Here is a 7568-nt window from a genome sequence, read left to right on the forward strand (position 1 = left end):
TTTTACAGGAAACCTTTCAAACCACACTGACTGGTTATCAGATCTTACAAAAGGATATGAAATAGTCTACAGAGAATTGTTTACTTAAAAAAATATAAAATTCAGTAAAAAAGCTTAAAATATTCTATTTGTGAGAGTTTGTGTACTATATATTTTGAGTGAATACAGAATTAATAAAAGAGGGAGCCAATAGAAAAATAATGCATGTTAGAATAAATTATATAAATGAAAATGTTATATGGCAACTTTTTTTCTTCATCTTATCTTAATGTACATATGAATGCTGACCTGTTAGTTGTGGTGTAGTGTGTGGGATGTGAAGGAGTATGAGTAATCTTTGCGTGCAGTAACTTGTATGGTTGAGAAATGTCTGGCTTTCCTAGGCCTACCTCTGCCTGAATTGTCATTGGGGTGTGTCGTATGATAATGTAGGTATTTTATTACAGTATCACATGTGTCTCGTGATATCTTTAAAGTCCTTTGGATATGTTGTGCCATGGATATGGCATGTGTTTTTTCAATTGATTATACTTTGAAAGGAAAAAAAGGATGACGCTGTAAGAGCCATATTCAGCCACTGGCTGGTAGCAAAGTTAGCCAGATAAACTTATCCGGCTAACTTTAATATAGCTGGGGATATTCAGTGCCACAGGATTGGACCCAGCCTCTGGGCCAGACCCCAGCATTGTGCCTGGGCCTAGGCATCGGGATCTGGGCTCTGGCATTGGGCCTGGGCCTGGGCTTTGGCCAAGGCTCCAGCATTGGTCTCAGGCCCCCACGTTGGGCTTAGGCTGAGGCATCAGGCATTCAAGTACGCCCTTGCATAAAATGTAGGCCAAGGTCATGTTGACCTACCATGGCCTCAGTCTACTTAAAGCTGAGGTTTCAGCCTGGGCCTAGGCCTATCCCGCAGATCTCCATTGGACCAGATAAGTGAGGGTTGGGGTTGGAGGCAAAATCCTAGCTCAGCATTTTTCCAGGTGGGAGGGATGGGTGATAGGGAAGGGAGGGTCCCGTTTTTCCTTTTTTATGTATGTATGTATTTATTTATTTTTCCTGTTTGATTTATTTTTAAACAAAAGAAATGAATTAAACATTAAATGAAATGAAATTTATGGGGAAAAAAACCTGAAAATGAACTGAAAAACAAAACAATTTTTACCTTTGCACATCCCTACTTCTTCTTCCTGTCAGTGTGGTGTCACAGAATATCAGTTCCTCTTCTGGGCCCACTCTGGTGGGAAGAAGGAGATGCCATTATGGCACACCTAATCCACCTAGAGGACTGTGAAAAGCAGCCCTTACCTTTGTTCACAGCTATAGGTGGCAAGTTATATGGGCCTGGGGTGTCTGTGCATCATGAGTATTTGACAAGGTGGACACAGTCTACTAATGTTTGAGCCTCTGGCTAGCAGGAAGAGTGGTACAAAAGAATTCCCTTGCATGGGCCAGCCAGAAGAAGAGTCAAGGAAAGAAGGAAGACCGTCCATGTTCTTCTTCCTCCTCCCTCCAACTGTTTCTGATCCCCCAGGGCCATCCTTAGGCTGGAGTGCTATAATATATATATATATAATATATATATAAAGCCCTGCAATTCACTATCATCATATCTATCTATCTATATACAGCATATCAGATATGCATAAGTATGTATCTCCGTGAAGTCCACAATCCAAACATAGGCTGTTGAGAGAGAATGTGTATGACACCCTTCCACCTAATAAAAGGGTCAGAAATACAAAATAGTATTTGATAACTGGTATAACATGTAGAGCAACATCATGCTATGCACAACACATGAAATTTTACAAACCATTTTAGAATATACAAATATAAAATTATTTAAAATTTTACAAAGTGTTATAAACAGGCATTTAAATTAAAAGCAAATATTGTTTTATCTTGGTCTTTTGTTTTCCTTCCATGGCTCTGCTTATTTCTATATCTCTCTTTCCTCCATCCATATTTCATGCCACTCCCTCCTCCCTTCTCACCTATCTTTTGTCACCCACTCTCATTACCTTCCCAGTCACAGTCCCCCTTCCATTTCCTGCTCCATCCCCAGCACTTTCTTTCTTTCTTCTATTTCTGCCTCTGTTGTGTCCTTCACCTCCTCTCACCTTCCTCTCCAGCACTATCTCTCCCTCTATCTCCTCCTCTTGCTCTCTCTTTTTCTTTCCCACTCTCACCTCTCTTGCCTCTCACCTGCAGACCCAGCTCTACTGAGTTGCAAGTGGCTGGAGTCCTGTCAGCTGCGTGCCTTTCTTCAGCATGATACTGGCAGGGTCAGCATGGGGACAGGTGGAGATAAACATCCACATGGTGCTTTGTTGTATCTTCTCTTCTCTTTCCTCTTCTCAGCTGCTTCTCCACTTGGCCGTGGTGCTTTTCTCTCGTCATGGTCCCATACTTTCACTTTTTCCTGGTCCCACCAGCTCCAGGACTTCTCCAACTACGGTGCATGGTGTGATTGCACCATTTGAACTAAAGATGGCTCTACTCTCCTTCCCTTGCTGATCCCCAGGTCTTACCTCTCTTGCCCTCTACCATTCTCTGTTCTCGTTTCCCCTTCTTTCTCCTCTTCTTCCTTCCCACCAATCCGTTCTCAAGCCCCTCCATTAACCTATTTTTCACTCCCATTCCCTTACTTCTGATCTATGATCCTGCCCCTCTCCTTTCCCCACACCCAGCCAGCAGGAGGAGAGTGGTGTTTACTGCACATCGTAATCCCATCTGGCCTCCTCTATTATGTGTCCATACAATTCCAGTCGCAGTTTGCAGGATGAGCTGTGCAGTCCTCCGTAGATCTCCTGCTGTTCTGACAGGATCTGCTGGCACCACACAATACATTGATCATGGAAGACTAGAATCATTTGGTAGAGATGGCTACATGAGGTAACAAAATGCTGCTGGTTCCAGGATTGAGGGAGGACCTGAGATTGGGGGGGGGGGGGGAAGGAATGACAGAGGATTGGCACAGGAATTGAGTTTAGGAAGGGAGGGAGGCTGGGATTAAGCTGGGAAAGGAGAGAAGATGGGCCTAAATTGGAGGGAAGAGAAGACTGAGCTGGCAGTATCAAACATTTTATAGTCCCAGCACCCATGATCACAGCTGATTCAACCTGAAGAGAATATTAGAAATACTGGGTCACACCAAACCCAGTAGATTGACTTCTACAGTGGCCAATCAGGTCACAAGTACCTGGCAGGAGCCCAAAGAATAGATCCAATATTCTTATTTATTTATTTAACAATTTTTATAGACCAACATTCATTAGGAACATCACATCAGTTTACACAGAACATGAAAGCAGCGTAAAAGGCTTTACAAGGAACTGGATTCAAACCATATAATATATAATTGGAACAGAAACTTTAACAGATAGTGCCTAAACATTTTTTGTAACAAAAAGTATTGCAATGGGAATGGGAAGGGATAGTAATAACTAGGGATAAGTAGTGGCTTTCCCAAGTCTACATGGCTAATAATTGTTAATGGACTTTTCCTCCAAGTATTCATCTTTCACATATTCCTCAATACTCTACTCTTCTCCTTGGAGTAAAGTTCCTCATAAAATTATATTGCCCCAAACTCCAATCCCTCTACCACCCCACCCTACTTCTCAACAAGTATGATACCGTACTGATATAAACTAGAAGATCCTTTTTCATTTTGTAATATAACAATACATCCAGGATCTACCCAGACTGTTAGCATCATCAAAATAAGCCATGAAACAGCCCAAAACATTAACCCTCTTGGCTCGTGCTGGTTTCCAGCCAATGGCAATATAGCTCCTTTGTCTTTTGGAATTCCATCAAGGACTTATTTTTTTATAGCCATTAACTTCCTAGAACATATATTTTATGTAACAACCCCCTAATGGAGCACAGGATTTGGTGGGAGAGGTGATGGTAGTGGGGCCGCTTGGTGGTGGTGATTGTGGTATGATCAAATTTGAATTAATGATTGGAATGACTCTTATTTTATTTTTTCTTTTAATGAGTATATGTTGTTAATATCTGTCTTATACATTGACATATTTTCCTTAGCTTGTTTATGTACGTTATCATTGTAAGATTATGTATGTTACACATTGTAACCTGCTTAGATCTCTTATTTGTATAGGCGGTATACAAACATTTTTAAATAAATAAGATATTCGGAACCCCGGGGTCCTTCCATTTATATGCCACCTCACACTTAATAGCCAACACTAATTGCATAAGTAGTTTATATTCATTCTCAGACAAACTCCAATCATTGATCGCAAGTAAGAATAACTTTGGCTCCCTGGCCACCATGAGACCTGTCAAGGCTGTAAAGAAATGAGAAACCTCATCCTACATTTTCCCCACTACAGGAGAATCCCACCATAAATGAAAAATCGTACCCCATTCCCATATCCTCTCCAACAACTTACATCCATCCCTGAGTATATCCAATGCATTCTCTCAGAGGAAAAGTACCATCTGTACAACATTTTGTACCTCACTTCCATTATTCTAGCTGAAACAGAGCATTTTTTAGTAGCCAAAAACAGAGATCCCAGACATCTTCACCCAAAGTTTCCCCTAAATCTTTTTCCTAAGCCCTGGTGACTTAAGATCATCATTTAACATCCCATAGATTCTGGATATTGGTCTCTTCAGTGTATCTACCTAGTCACACATACCTTCAAACAAGGTCTTACCCTGTCTAAGATCTAGCATGACCTTCTTTTGGTTTCAAAATGCAGCCACTGTACGAAAGGATATCTGTTTATCTCCAAGAGAATATATAACTCGAAGGGCAGGCCTGAAAGCGTATTCTGATGCCCCCACCCCCCATACCTGTTCCAATCTAGTTATGCCCCACAATGTTGGGTTCCATATTAAGTGCTACAACCCAAGAAAGAGATCTAGGTGTCATAGTGGATAACACATTGAAAGCGTCGGTTCAGTGTGCTGCGGCAGTCAAAAAAGCAAACAGAATGTTGGGAATTATTAGAAAGGGAATGGTGAATAAAACGGAAAATGTCATAATGCCTCTGTATTGCTCCATGGTGAGACTGCACCTTGAATACTGTGTACAATTCTGGTCGCCGCATCTCAAAAAGATATAATTGCGATGGAGAAGGTACAGAGAAGGTCTACCAAAATGATAAGGGGAATGGAACAGCTCCCCTATGAGGAAAGACTAAAGAGGTTAGGACTTTTCAGCTTGGAGAAGAGACGACTGAGCTACACTAACTGCGCCAACCACATCCTCGGGCAACAAATTCCAGAGCTTAATTGTGCGTTGAGTGAAAAAGAATTTTCTCCGATTAGTCTTAAATGTACTACTTGCTAACATCATGGAATGCCCCCTAGTCCTTCTGTTATCCGAAAGTGTAAATAACTGATTCACATCTACTCGTTCAAGACCTCATGATCTTAAAGACCTCTATCATATCCCCCCTCAGCCGTCTCTTCTCCAAGCTGAACAGCCCTAACCTCTTCAGCCTTTCCTCATAGGGGAGCTGTTCCATCCCCTTTATCATTTTGGTTGCCCTTCTCTGTACCTTCTCCATCGCAACTATATCTTTTTTGAGATGCGGCAACCAGAACTGTACACAGTATTCAAGGTGCGGTCTCACCATGGAGCGATACAGAGGAATTATGACATTTTCCGTTTATTAACCATTCTCTTCCTAATAATTCCCAACATTTTGTTTACTTTTTTAAACGCTGCAGACACTGAGCCGACGATTTTAAAGTATTATCCACTATGATGCCAAGATCTTTTTCCTGGGTGGTAGTTCCTAATATGGAACCTAACAATGTGTAACTACAGCAAGGGTTATTTTTCCCTATATGCATCACCTTGCACTTGACAAGATTCCAGCAGATTCCATGCTGCTTATCTAGCAGCAGATTTCCCCAAGTCCACCTTAACAATGGTTTATGGACTTTTCTTCCAGGAACTTGTCCAAACATTTTTTAAACCCAGCTATGCTAACAGCTTTTACCACATTCTCTGGTAACTAATTCCAGTGCTTATTTATGCATTGAGATATGTATTTTGTCCTGTTTTAAATGTATTACCTAGTAACTTCATTGCGTGTCTCCTACTCTTCTTACTTTTGGAAAGAGTAAACCGATTTACGTTCACCCATTCCACACCATTCATTGTTTTATAGACCTCGATCATATCTCCTCTCAGCCTCTCTTCTCCAAGCTGAAGAGCCCTAACCTATTTAGCCTTTCCAAATAGGGGAATTAGTCCATTCCCTTTATCATTTTGGTTGCACTTCTCTGTACCTTTTTAAATTCTGCAATGATCAGAATTGCACAAAAATGAATTAATTCTTTGCCTCAATCTTTACTGGGGCCATAACCACCTAGGAAACAAAAAATAAGGTGTCTGAATAAATTTACCAATGTATTTTATTAGCCCAACAATTTAACATGTAAAATATACAAAACACCCACATAAGCGCACACAATATTGCAGTATTTAAAATAATTCCCACATTCCCAATTAAGGACACTAATGTTGGCGACAAAGCCGGCTTCTTCAGGGGAATTGATAACACACACAATCTAAAATCCCTGCAAGTGTATACAATTCAACATATTTACAAAACTATTTATATAAAAATTCAAATATGTTTAAAGATACAGCTGCCTGTATGATCATGGTGTTTAACTAACTTTATTATTTTCCAAAAATGCTGAATAACAACAATACAATCAGCCACACCATCATACATCCAGGTTATAAGCCGAGAAAGTATATCACAATAATACCTACAAAATATCCTTACGATAACTCCATCATGGCATCAACCATGATCATACAGGCATCTATGAAAAGCACGACATCTGCCTTAAATAATATCATGCAGGCAGGTCCAAGCATCAGCGCAATGTCCTGGAGAGGATGTGTTCCCATTGTGCGATGACACCATTTAATGATGTCTAGCAGTGTTCCCCTGCCAGCAATGAGAGGCCCCGAGTGACGGTGCCATGTAATGGCATGCTGGCAGGGTTACTACCTTTTGCCAGCGATGAGAGATGACGGTGCCATGTAATGGTATGCTGGTGGAGCTCCCACCCCCTGCCAGCCAGAAGAGGGCCTCCTGTGGTGATCCCATGATGGCATGAGGAGAGGGAAGAGGGTGATGGGGGTGGGGTGAATGGGAGGGAGAGGATGGGTGATTGAGAGGATGCAGAGGAGAGAGGGTAAGTGACAGAGGGAAGATAAGAGGTGAGTGACTGAGAGGAAATGGAGTGAGAATGAGGGAATGGAAGTGTCACGAAAGATGGAATCTGTAGAGATCGACTTTGGAGCAGTGCAGGACTACAGGTCTAGAATGCGTTTTGGGCTTCTGCTTAGCTAGCCAGCCCCCTCCCCCACAGGTTGAGCCCTTGGGTTCTGGAGGCCAGTAGGACTTGGCTGTGGCAGCTGAACAACATGGTTGGCTGGATAGTGAACTAGGCTTGGCAGACTGGTACAAGGCTGGGAGCTGGAACTGAATGCAGGTACAAACAGGACTGGATGCTGAGCTAGGTGCAAGTGCAGGCAGGACTGGGTAGTGAACTGG

This window comes from Rhinatrema bivittatum, chromosome 6, assembly GCF_901001135.1.
Source record: "Rhinatrema bivittatum chromosome 6, aRhiBiv1.1, whole genome shotgun sequence".
In the NCBI taxonomy this organism is placed as follows: Eukaryota; Metazoa; Chordata; class Amphibia; order Gymnophiona; family Rhinatrematidae; genus Rhinatrema; species Rhinatrema bivittatum.